We start from the raw sequence: 13,190 nt of genomic DNA on the forward strand, positions 1-13,190 counted from the left end.
ATATTTAAGTCTTATAGTTAGATGCATGTTTAAAGAATAACTTCAGGGACTTCCGTGGTGGTCTATTTTGTTGACTCAGCACTCCCAGTGCAGGGGGCACGGCCCTGATCCCTGGTCAGGGAACTAAGATCCCATGTGCCGCATGGCATGGCCAAAAAAAAAAAAAAGAATAACTTCAATGAACCAAGATTCTTGCCTCTTCCCATACGTGGAAAAGAACTAAAATAATTAACTTGAGGTGCCTGTTCTTTGTGATTAGCAGCAATCTTTTGATGTTCAACTATATGTTTGTTTTTTCCCAGCAAAAACCTCATATATATCCTGGCTCCTGCCTTACTTCTTTGGAGCAATTCCTCAGAGCTATCCTAGAGGCTGTCTCCTGGGCTATAGTTCCGAAGTAAGGTCTTAACTCACAAATTTACATTGCGCGTTTTTCTTTCAGTCGACAGTCTTATCCTTCACTCATATCCCATCTCCTTAATAACACCATTCTTTTTTTAAAAATTAATTAGTTAATTAATTTATTTTTTGTCTGCATTGGGTCTTTGTTGCTGTGCTCGGGCTTTCTCTAGTTGCGTCGAGTGGGGGCTACTCTTCGTTGCAGTGCGCGGGCTTCTCATTGCAGTGGCTTCTCTTGTTGCAGAGCACAGGCTCTAGGCACACGGGCTTCAGTAACTGTGATGCAGGGGCTTAGTTGCTCTGCGGCATGTGGGGTCTTCCCGGACCAGGGCTTGAACCTGTGTCCCCTGCATTGGCAGGTGGATTCTTAACCACTGCGCCATCAGGGAAGCTCCAATAACACCATTCTTGATCACTCCCTCCTTTTTCATTTGCCCAGTCCTCTTTTCACAGTGTTTTCACATATATTGTTGCCTTTGATGGAACCATCACTTGCTGCATCTCAAGCGTCCTTATCCTTATGGATACCTGATCAAAGGCCCCTCTTCCTCTGGCATGGATGACATTGTTCTCCGGAAATCAGATTCTGAGAAAGAGATTAACATTCAAGCAGTTTGGGAATTCCCTAGTGGTCCAGTGGTTAAGAGTCTGCGCTTTCACTGCTGTGGGCCCGGGTTTGATACCTGGTCTGGGAACTAAGAGGCACAGCCAAAAAAAGAAAAAGCAAGAGATTTATTATTAGGAGGTACTCTTGGAATCTACATCTGTGGAACGAAAGAGAAGGTAGCGGGATTGAGCAGAGGGACAAGTGGAGCTGTGATGCTGTCTCCGTAGAAGACTCAGTGGATTTTATGGGAGTGTTGAAGCTGAGATGACCCTTCAGAGTTGTCCTGAAATAGGGTGAGGGGCAGCTTCATTTGGGGAAATCCCAGTAGCTGATCTCAGGACAGCAACTGTTACCTATCGTTTTCCTCTTCTAGGCCTTTTAGATTTCCTTAGCTAGCACTCCTGCTGATTTCAGTGGCTCACCTTATGATGCGACCCAGACTTTTCCCTTCAGGGGTCTGAGCCGTGGCATCCGTGCTCTCCTCAAGTCATAGCAGCTGCACTTGTCATTACTGTCAAAAAGAGCAGAGCAGGGAAATATCAAGAGGCTCCCAAGTGGACCAGCTGGTGCCAAGCACATTCCCTTACGTCTCCTTTGTGTAACAGCCATCCTGCCTCCCCTTATTTATTTATTGGGTTGGCAGAAAAGTTTGTTCCTGTTTTTTGTAACATGAAAAACCCAAATGAACTTTTTGGCTAACCTAATATTTATTGATTTATGGCTGTGCTGCACGGCTTGTAGGATCTTAGCTTCCGGACCAGGGATTGAACCCGCACCCTGGGCAGTGAAAGCACGGAGTCCTAACCACTGGACCACCAGGGAACTCCTCCCATCCTGCCTCCCCTTGTTCTTGTGATCAGGATTTACTTTGTAGTCCACATGGCGATGCCTCTTCTTGCCTGATGGTCCCTTCACACAAGGAGCCCAGAGTTCCGATACAGCAGCCATACTCCTTCTCCTGTTGGACACGTTTTCTGTTTGGGAGCCAGGAACTCTAAACATGAGGTCCTAGAGTTGTAGGGGCAGGAAATACAAATTGCCCAAGCGGATCACAGGAGTGATGGTAAGCACGCCATTCCTGTTTCCATCTCCCCTTGTTTCTAGACTCATGTGTTCTATCTATTGGGCACACAGCTCCATATAAAGGTTGTTGTATTAAAGGAGACACTGCATGCTGGAAGATGGCACTTGTTTTTGCTGCTAGCAGCTTAGGCACTGTCAGCTGTGTCAGCCTTGGTAAGTGGGAGCCCTTGTTATTGGGCCTATGCTAGTGGGCTTCTGTTGGTTATATGCTGCCACCTAGCCTCTTTTTTGGGGGGGAAAGTACTATCATTTCCATTGCTATCCGTGCGCGCAGCTCAGTAGCGGCATTTCCTACCGTTGGTCTTGGCCTATACAGGAGAGCCATGACGGAGGTTCTTAGTGATGCTGGTGCCCTTCTCATCACACATTCCTTATTGCTTTCATAAATTGTGTATCCTCCAGGCTGCCCCAAGGAACATAATTATTTAGTGCGGTTTCCAGCCTGATATACCCATTCTCAATGCCCACTTTCTGAGCCTTTTATTTATTTTTATTTTCTGAAGACATTTATTTAATTTATTTATTTTTGGCTGCATTGGGTCTTTGTTGCTGCATGTGGGCTTTCTCTAGTTGCGGCGAGCCGCGGCTGCTCTTTGTTGTGGTGCGCGGGCTTCTCATTGCGGCGGCTTCTCTTGTTGCGGAGCATGGGCCCTAGGCGCACGGGCTTCAGTAGTTGCAGCATGTGGGCTCAGTAGTTGTGGCACACGGGCTTAGCTGCTCCGCGGCATGTGGGATCTTCCCGGACCAGGGATCGAACCTGTGTCCCCTGCATTGGCAGGCAGATTCTAAACCACTGCGCCACCAGGGAAGCCCTCATTCTTTTTTAAGACTGAGCAATTCCCTTATCCTTATAGTTACTATTTCCCTCATGTTTCTCAAAAGCCTGATGCATTTCTTGCCACCGGTAGACCATCCCAGTTCAGTACAGTCTCTCCAAGCTCCACCTGACCAGTGATAGGGTCCTCGTTGTCAGCTGGGTGGTGAGTGATCCAGCTGATCCCAAATCCCATCCCAGCATATGCTTTTTCAGAGACCCCTGGTACCAACTGTTACGGGTTGAGTTACCCAAGAATCAGACCCTAGGATGGAGATGAACTTGCAGCAGGTGTATTAGGGAGTGGTCTCAGGATCACCACCTGTGGCAGAAAAGAAGAAAGTAGGACTGGGCAGAGAGAGAGGACTAGCTTTGATGCATTCCCTACAGCGGCCACAGCTGACCCTACAGTGAACTCTGAAGCTGAGATGACCCTTCAGGATTGTTCCAAGCTGAGGCAAGGGGATTGGACCTTTTTTCTCTCCAAAACAGATCAGTCATAGGATGAGGGCTGCCCCAGAAAGTGGGTATAGCCTTGGGCGAGGTGGCTGTCCTAGGTGGAGCCTCCTGTAGTGCCTCATCCTTGACGGCCATGTTCCAGCATCATCACCCCAGCAGCTGGAGGAGTGAGTCCTTCATACCTGAAGGGGAACCTGGGGGCCTAACACCACATCCACCACGCTCTTATCCCCAATGTCTGTCTTAGGATAGGGCACAGAGACAGCTTGGATATGCTGTGGCCTAAGAGTCATTATGGGTGGGGCCCTGCAGGGCTGGTAGTGAGAGTGGTCAAGGACAACTTTATTCTTGATTTTCTCCAGCCTTTAGAACCTATTTTTGAGGCTCCCAGTCTCCTGGACAATGGGGAGAACTTGGAGAAGGGAAGGGGGGCCCAGTGTTTAAAGATCTAAGGCTCACACAGCCCTTGCCACCATTGCAAACTGGGTTCCAGTCTAGGAGAGTGATTGGCAGAGGGATAATATGGGCTGCCTGGTTGGGACTGTGAACTTCCTAATTAATTTGGGCTAATTTGATCCCATTTAGGGTACCTAATGTTCCATTTTGTCAGGAAACCTGTTCAGATTCTATACAGGTAACCAGTCGATTCTTGGGCTGCTTTCGAAACTGCAAATTAAATCTGTAATTCATCAGCAGCGAAGAACTGATGGCGAAATGTCTCCCTCTTGTGGAAGTTTTAGGGAGTACCAGAGACCCTGAAGAAACGGTTTCTTCTGACCGGCAGTTCCAACGCAGTGAGTACAGAACCTGCTGTGGCAGGCCAGTGACTAAGGGTTTGGGCTTTAGAATCAGGCTCCTAGGTTAGAATCCTGGCTCTGCCACTCGCTGGTTGTGTGACCCTGCAAAACATGTCACTTTCTGAACTTCAGTTTCTTCCTGTGTGACGTGGAGATAATAGTACAGGGTTGTGGTGAAGATTCAGTGAGCTAAAGAGTACTTAGAGCAATGTACAGCAATACAGTGTCATCTGCCATCTGTATTGACGATCATTGATTTGATTTAATGAGGTCCAACTCCCAGCCCTCCCCGGCTTCCCACCCCCTATTCACGGTGTCCACTGTCAGGGGAGAGGAACTCTGGCTGCAGTGAGGTGAAGGCCAAAGGAAAGAATGTGGGAAACTTTGAAAAATCGCTCCCCCCCACCCCGTCCACCTAAGATGTAGGGAACATTTATTTAACAGACAGTAACAGCTCCTTTTATAGCCAGGAAGTCATGCATTCATTCACTCAAAACACATACACACACAGACATACACACATACACACTGATTTGTCAAAACAAAACCCTCATTGAATTCAGTCTCCCTAAAAAAGCCCTACTGTATAGTATTGTTATTCAGGCAGCCTTCCGGGGCCTCAATCTTCCCACCCCTCAACTTCTCATCAAAGGATTCATTCAATACAAACAATTCTCCTCTGAAAGGAGAGGGATTAATTCTGCATCTAAGAAAACTATAGTTAGAAATTTCTCTATATTGTTATACAGTTGACCGTCGTATCCGTGGGGGATTGGTTCCAGGAGCTCGGGAGGTACCAAAATCCGCTGGATGCTCAAGTCCCTTGTAGGAAATGGCATCGTACAAGGAGTACAGTCGGCCCTCCATATGCGCGTGTTTGGCACCCGTGGAGTTAACCAACCACTCAGATGGTTGAATCCGTGAATGCCAAACTCGTGGATACTGAGGACCAATCGTGCTGGTAACTGAGCAATTCTAATCAGTCGGATGAGTGCTTCACCGGTTTAAGCGAGCGGAGTCGTGGGAGCAGAGAGGAGGAGTGTCCCCTGCAACTGAGGGCCCTCGCGGAGGTTTCCAGAGGAAGAGATTTGTGTGCATAGATGTAGGAGGGCTGCCTCTCGCACCGTCCTCTGGCGATGGAGGGCTGGGCAGGTTCGGGAACTGGGAGAGAAGATGGGAGCCCTGAGAGGGAGTGGGACTCGGAAAGGGCCAAGAGCTGAGGCTGCAGAGGCCGGCACAGGCTGAATTAAGAGGATCGCGTTAAAGAGTTTAGTCTTAATCCTCAAAGGAATGGGTGTATTTATTATTAATTTTATTCCTTCCTTCATCTGGCCAGCTGGCCATTCAGGTGACAAACACTTTGGGGAGTCTACTCTGTGCCCTGTGTTGTGCCAGGGAGCATGAGACACAGAGATGACTAAGACGAATGGATAAAGAAGATGGGGCACATATATACAATGGAGTATTACTCAGCCATAAAGAGGAACGAAATTGAGTTATTTGTAATGAGGTGGATGGACCTAGAGTCTGGCATACAGAGTGAAGTAAGTCAGAAAGAGAAAAACAAATACCGTATGCTAACACATATATATGGAATCTAAAAAACAAACAAAAAATGGTCATGAAGAACCTAGGGACAAGACAGGAATAAGGACACAGACCTACTAGAGAATGGACTTGAGGATATGGGGAGGGGGAAAGGTAAGCTGGGAAGAAGTGAGAGAGCGGCATGGACATATATACACTACCAAATGTAAAACAGATAGCTAGTGGGAAGCAGCCGCATAGCACAGGGAGATCAGCTCGGTGCTTTGTGACCACGTAGAGGGGTGGGATAGGGAGGGTGGGAGGGAGGGAGACGTAATAGGGAGGACATATGGGGATATATGTATATGTATGGCTGATTCACTTTGTTATAAAGCAGAAACTAACACACCATTGTAAAGCAATTACACTCCAATAGAGATGTTAAAAAAAAAAAGAAAAAGAAAAAGACAGCAGCAGCTCCCTCAGACAGCTCTGTGGACCCGTAGGAAGATACAGATAAGAATGCACAGAAATACAATAAAAGTCTCTCAGTGGGGGCTTCCCCGGTGGCTCAGTGGTTAAGAATCTGCCTGCCAGTGTAGAGGACATGGGTTTGAGCCCTGGGCCGGGAAGATCCCACATGCCGATCACCTAAGCCCGTGCGCCACAACTACTGAGCCCGTGCTCTGCAGCAAGAGAAGCCACTGCAATGAGAAGCCCGCACACCACAATGAAGAGTAGCTCCCGCTCGCCGCAGCTAGAGAAAGCCCCTGTGCAGCAACGAAGACCCAACGCAGCCAAAAATAAATAAATAAATAAATTTATTAGAAAAAAAGAAAAAAAAAGAATGGTTGCTTAAATAAATTAGACTTGAGAGTATAAGTAAAGAACAAAAGGCATGAAATATTATGCAACAAGGGGAAATTTTTGAACGTTTAGATGAAGGGTACTTTTGAGAGGAGATGCAAGAGAGGTGGGTGGCCAGAGACCAGATCTTGAAGAGTTTAGCTACAATCTGGACAAGTGAGTCACTAAAGGATCCTTTAATCAGGGGTTTGTCCCCATAAGCTATGGAGTTGCAATGAGGAAGGGCCAGAAGATCAGCTGGTGAAGAATGGTGATAAGTCAAGTTAGAGATGATGAATTTTGAAAAGTGGCGTTGAAGAGGGGCTTTCTGCTGGGCATACAGATAGAAGAGATATTTGAAAGCGGCCTCAAAAGAACCAACTGGACACTGTGGGGAGGGAACTCCTGATACCTTCCAAGCAGCCACATCAGATCCATAGGTAAATAAGTGAAAAAAGTGAATACTCGAGTTAAAGACAGCAGGGTTTCTGGCTTGGGAGATAGGCAGATGGAGCACACGTGTAAGCGTTGGACCGGGACAAGAAAAGAGATACTGCTTCCCTGAGGCTGAAGGTGCTGTACTTCAGCCTTGTGTAGGGGGAGGAAGAAGACAGAAAGTGAAGGGATTTCAAAGTCCCTGTGGCCTCCAGCGGGTAGGAGTTTGAGGCCGCACAGGCCTTGGTCTGTACTGCCTTCTCCCTCATCTAACAGGTCCGAGTGGCTGAGGTCTCAGCTCAGCCACTCGGACACTCACAGGGCGCGTCTCCACACAACACGCACATCAGGCGCCCAGCCTGAGACAGTTACCCAATTACCGGATGTCTGCGAGGGCGCAGCTCCAGTGTCACCGCTCTGTCCCCATTTCCTGGAATGGCGCTCACTGTTTGTTTGTTTCTGAGAAAGGAGTGAGGCTGAGGCGGGGGTCTGGAGGAGAATGTTGACAGTACAGAGATAGCAGAAGGACAAAGAATTTAAGGAGAAACAACCAACCTTATTGACAAGTGTGCCTGGAAATCCAGGTCAAAAGGTGCAGACTTCCAATCATAAGATAAACAAGTACTGGGGATGTCATGTACAACAGGATGACTGTAGTTAACCCTGCTATGTGGTATATTTGGAAGTAGTTAAGAGAGTAGATGCTAAGAGCTCTCATTGCAAGGGGGAAAGATGCATTTTATTCTTTTTCTTTTTTTGGCATCTACATGAGACGAGGGATGTTAACTTATTGTGGTAATCATTTCACAATATATGTAAGTCAAGTCATTATGCTGTACACCTTAAACTGACACAGAGATATATGTCAAATATATCTCAATAAAACTGGAAAAAAAAAGGGCTGGGAATCCAGATATGGATATGGAAAAAAAATGATCCAAAACCTGAGAAAAGATGAACTCTCATGCTATTGCCTGCATGGTGAAGTTGAACCACTTGGATAGACTAAATGGCAAAGAACTTTGTTGTTTGATCTGATTGATCTGGTTAACAGTCCCTTTTAGAAAAGTTAGAATTTCACCCTCTCAGTTGCCCATTAGTCTTGTCATGTGCCTAATGATCTTTAACCAAACATATTTTTCTTGCATCTTATCTAATAATTTTATCTACATACTCCTTTTTCCTCCAAAGAAAAAGTTTTTTTCAACTGGGTTTCTTGGAAGCCTAGATCCCTTGAGGGATAGCTTAAAATAAAACTTTAACCCTTGATTAAATCAACTTGTCTGAGAAGTTGCTTTAACAAGGCCATTGCATGGCTTTGTGTAATACCCCCCACACTTTTCTGTTACACCTGGGTAGGCACCATACCCCAGTAAGGTGTTTCAGAGACCATCTTGGAGATGGGAGAATGAACAGGGAGGATTTCAATGTTTTTAACGGCCAGTTTTCTTAAAATTGAAAAAGTAATATACACACACGTTAAAAATTGTTTTTAAGTACTTTATGGGTATACTTTAAATAGAGGATGCCTTCTTCCTACCCCAAACTCCTGAGCCTTTCTCTGGAGAGAAACATGACTACTTCTCTGTATGTTTGTAGAATGTTCCTGCCATAATGTGTGTGTGTGTGTACATCTGTGTAACAGAATGTTGAATGGGACTCATTTTTTTAAATAAATTTATTTTATTATTTAATTTTATTTATTTATTTTTATTATTTATTTATTTTTTGGCTGCGTTGCGTCTTCGTTGCTGCCCCTGGGCTTTTCTCTGGTTGTGGCGAGTCGGGGCTACTCTTTGTTGTGGTGTGCAGGCTTCTCACTGCGGCGGCTTCTCTTGTTGCGGAGCACGGGCTCTAGGCGTGTGGGCTCAGTAGTTGTGGCACATGGGCTCAGTAGTTGTGGCGCACAGGCTTAGTTGCTCTGCGGCATGTGGGGTCTTCCCGGACCAGGGCTTGAACCTGTGTCTCCTGCATTGGCAGACAGATTCTTAACCACTGCGCAACCAGGGAAGCCCGAGTGAGACTTCTGATATCTAAATATTTTGACAAACGCTCTAGCCTTAGGCAATACACATACCCAAAGGATTACTTAAAAGTTGGCTGAATAGATCCTTTGACCTTCACCCTAACATCCACCTTCAGTCTATATAAAATAAGTCTGAAATTCTATGAAAGTTAAAGCATAAGGGGCAAGTGCTATGGTTTTCTAAGTATGTTTGTGTATGTGTGTGTGTCAGTTGGGGGGAGGGGCGTGGTGTTCCAAGAAAACCACTCAGAGTGATCGGGAACCTGGTAACTTTCTTGGGGAGAAAGTCTTGGGAGAGTTGCAGAAACATATACCCAGTGCAGGGAGAACGAGCCGTTCGTGCTCAAAAGGCCCAAACTCCCTGATGGGTTTCAGGGAAGTTTTTATAGGCAAATCTGGGGAGAGGGTTGCAGGGGCTTCCCTGGTGGCACAGTGGTTGAGCGTCCATCTGCCGATGCAGGGGACACGGGTTCGTGCCCCGGTCCGGGAAGATCCCACATGCCGCGGAGCGCCTGGGCCTGTGAGCCACGGCCGCTGAGCCTGCGCGTCCGGAGCCTATGCTCTGCAATGGGAGAGGCCACAACAGTGAGAGGCCTGCGTACCGCAAAAAAAAAAAACAACAAAAAACTACAAAGTAACGTGGGTTGATAGCCAAAATCATGGTTCTGCTCCCAGCTTCAAACAGAACCCAAAACTCTAGATCTTATTTGACGCTCAGTCCTCTGTCTTATTCTCCTTTAGGATGACCTTCCTGGCTTTATGCTATTTCCCCTTAGACCGTGCAACTCTGACAAAACCAACGTGCAACACAGTTGCATTTTGCCTTGCACTTCCTCTTGAGCAAGGCAGCTAATTTCAGCCTCTATCACCTAAAAATATAAGAAAGTCCACTGTCTAATGTAAGGATACATCCCATAACAGGGTTTTCTGCCTGCCTGGCTCAGGACTTTACCTCTCGGTATTTCCCTTACCTTTCTTATCTTTCTTGAATCTAAGCCAAGAAGGTAGTATATTATTTTCTGCAAGTTTTTTTCCTTTTTATTTCTCTCTTTAAAAAAAAAAAAAATCTCTTATCTATTCCTCCTTTTGACACTGAGAAGCTACCAGTAGCCAATAATGGACTTTCTTTTGCTTTTTACCTGCTGCAGAACTCCAGCCAAAAGCAGGCTTCCTGCTTTAACTTTCCTGTGTTAAAGCAGACGCTTTAACGCATGAATCACACAAAGATACTTGGGAGTCTCTGTGGCCAAAAACCTGTAGTCCCCACCTCACTGAAGAGCTGGCTGCTTTCCCAGAGCTGGGCAACTGTGCAGTGTGGACAGGGCAGGTGACCTTCCAGAACTTGCCGGGCCTGTGGTATTCTTTCTGTTGAAATCTAATTTGTCCCTCTCACCGTTTCTTTGGATGCAAATGGTGGAATTCTAATTTTTATTTGCTGCAGTCAGAGATTTAATCTACAAAGTCTGGAGGGGCTTACAAAATCTGATTCTAGAGCTGGGCTCTAGTATCTTAGCAGCTAAGAATGGGGAAAGGAAGCCTGGAAGGACCAGAAAATTTAATCAAATTATCACATGACCCTGAGACAGGTACTATAATTAACCTCAGTTCATAGGAAACTGAGACTTACAGAGATTAAATGACTTGAATAAAGTCATGCAGCCAGTGAGTGGTGGAATTAGGCTTGGGACTTGCTTCCAGGTTGTCCAGAGCCTGGCCGTACTCTCAGTGATTCCATTGCACTGCCTCTCTCTGTCAGCATTCCACTGTGAAAATCTTGCCAGTCACACAAGCTATGAGATGTTCAGATTTCTTCCAATTTAGGAAACAGTAGTTTTCAGGGTGCCATGTAAACCTCTCAGATAGTGTGTCTTAGGGACGGGACATTATTGCAAAGGCGGGAAACGTGTGTGACACTGCAATGCCTACCAATAACATAATGAGTAACTTTACAACAAATAATTGAAAGGTCTTTTCTCTACTCCTTGCCTGGGTAAGAAGACAGCCGGAAGTGTAAGAAATGACTAAGGAAGTGGTCCAATTCCTTAGCTTAAGGATGGGGCTTTGGCTGTCCCTCCCTGGAAGGCAGATTTGTATCACCATAGTATGAAGATGTAAATGAAGGGTGTGTGGATGGGAAGTTGATGATTTGAGGAAAGTTAAAAATAGTGCTGTGGGGCTTCCCTGGTGGCGCAGTGGTTGAGAGTCCGCCTGCCGATGCAGGGGACACGGGTTCGTGCCCCGGTCTGGGAATATCCCACATGCCGCGGAGCGGCTGGGCCCGTGGGCCGTGGCCGCTTAGCCTGCGCGTCCGGAGCCTGTGCTCCGCAACGGGAGAGGCCACAACAGTGAGAGGCCCGCGTACCGCAAAAAACAAAAACAAAAAAAAAATAGTGCTGTGGATAGCTCAGGAGCCATTTGATTCGGGAAGCATAGTAATGTTGCCGGACAATTTTGTGTTTATAGGACTATTATGACTCTATTTCCATACTTGTATATCAGGATAAGTAACACTAGCTGCTCTAAGTAACATCCTAAAATATCAGTGACTTAACCTGATATAAGTTGTCACTGTCCAGCGTGGATCTGTGGTGAAAGAGAAATGCGGGGGACCCAGGTAGATAGAGGTTCTATCATATTCAACTCATGACTCCTGAAGTTCCTGTAGATGTGGAAATCCAGACATCAGATGGGGCAGGGGGAGGCGGCAGGTGGGGGTTGGGGAGAGGATAATGCAGAGGATCCAGGCTTGGAAGCAGTTTTTATGCACCAAGTTTGGAAATAGTACCCACCGTTACTGCCCATATTCCTTTGGCAGGAAGTGGGAAAAGGAAGCCTGGGGAATCTAGTTTGGCTGTGGGCCAAGGAAGGAGGGAACAGGGCTCTTGGAGAGCACAATGTGGAACTCTTCAGCGCCAGGTCTAATTAAACTTATCTTGGTATTCCCTCTCTGCACTCACCCCCCTGCACAGTGTCCGGCCCACACAAGCTCAGAGAATGGTCTGAATTTTTGAATGACTAAAGGGCTTGAGCTTAGATAAGAATTCAAGCTTTCTACTTTTACTTTGGTGTTCTTTAACTACTTGTACTTACCTGGCCCAGACTGTAAAAAAAAGGTCACTCTGTTCAGGCGAGGGAGAGGTCAGTATGGGCTAAGTGATCAAGAAAGGCTTTGTGGGGGGACTTCCCTGGCGGTCCAGTGGTTAAGATTCTGCACTTCCAGCGCAGGGGATGTGGGTTTGAACCCTGCTTGGGAAACTAAGATCCCACGTGCTGCGTGGCCCAAAAAAAAAAAGGCTTCAGGAAAAGCAGTACCTGAACTAGGCCCTATGGGGTGTATAGGATTTGGATAGACCAAGCAAGAGGGGCGGCATCCTCCAAAAAAATTTCCAAACATAGATTTGGACTCAGACAACCATATTTATTTATATTTTCTATTAATTAAAATTTTATTAATTTTTTATAAAGGTAACACATTCACATGGTTCAAAATTCAAAAGGAACAAAAGGATACAGAATTAAAAAAAAAAATCTTCCCCCTACCATGTTCCCCTTCCCAGAGGCAAACATTATTACTAATTTCTTTGGTATCTTTCCAGAGATGATCTTTGAATATAAAAACAAATATTTGGGAGTGCCCATCTCTTAACAATTTCACCATAACAAAGCATTATCTTTGCTAATCTGATCGGATAAAAAATATTTCTGAGTTGTTTTAATTTGCACCTTTTATTTTTATGAGTAAAGTTGAGCATCTTTTTATATTTAGGGCCATGTGTATATTCTTTTTTTAAAAAAATTTATTATGTATTTTTGGCTGTGTTGAGTCTTTGTTGCCGCACGTGGGCTTTCTTTAGTTGAGGCGAGCAGGGGCTACTCTTCGTTGCAGTGTGGGGGCTTCTCATTGTGGTGGCTTTTCTTGTTGCGGAGCACGGGCTCTAGGCAAGTGGGCTCAGTAATTGTGTCTCGTGGGCTCAGTAGTTGTGGCTCACGGGCTCTAGAGCCCAGGTTCAGCAGTTGCAGCTTACGGGCTTAGTTGCTCCGCGGCATGTAGGATCCTTCCAGACCAGGACTCGAACCTGTGCTCCCTGCATTGGCAGGCAGACTCGTAACCACTGTGCCACCAGGGAAGCCTGCTTACGGTGGTTTTTGCAATACAGAATTTCTATTTTACATTGTTAAAATTTTGATCTTTTCTTT

Source organism: Delphinapterus leucas, chromosome 7 (genome assembly GCF_059928025.1).
Source record: "Delphinapterus leucas isolate spDelLeu-1000000601 "Yukka" chromosome 7, BTC_Dleu_Yukka2, whole genome shotgun sequence".
Classification (NCBI taxonomy): Eukaryota; Metazoa; Chordata; class Mammalia; order Artiodactyla; family Monodontidae; genus Delphinapterus; species Delphinapterus leucas.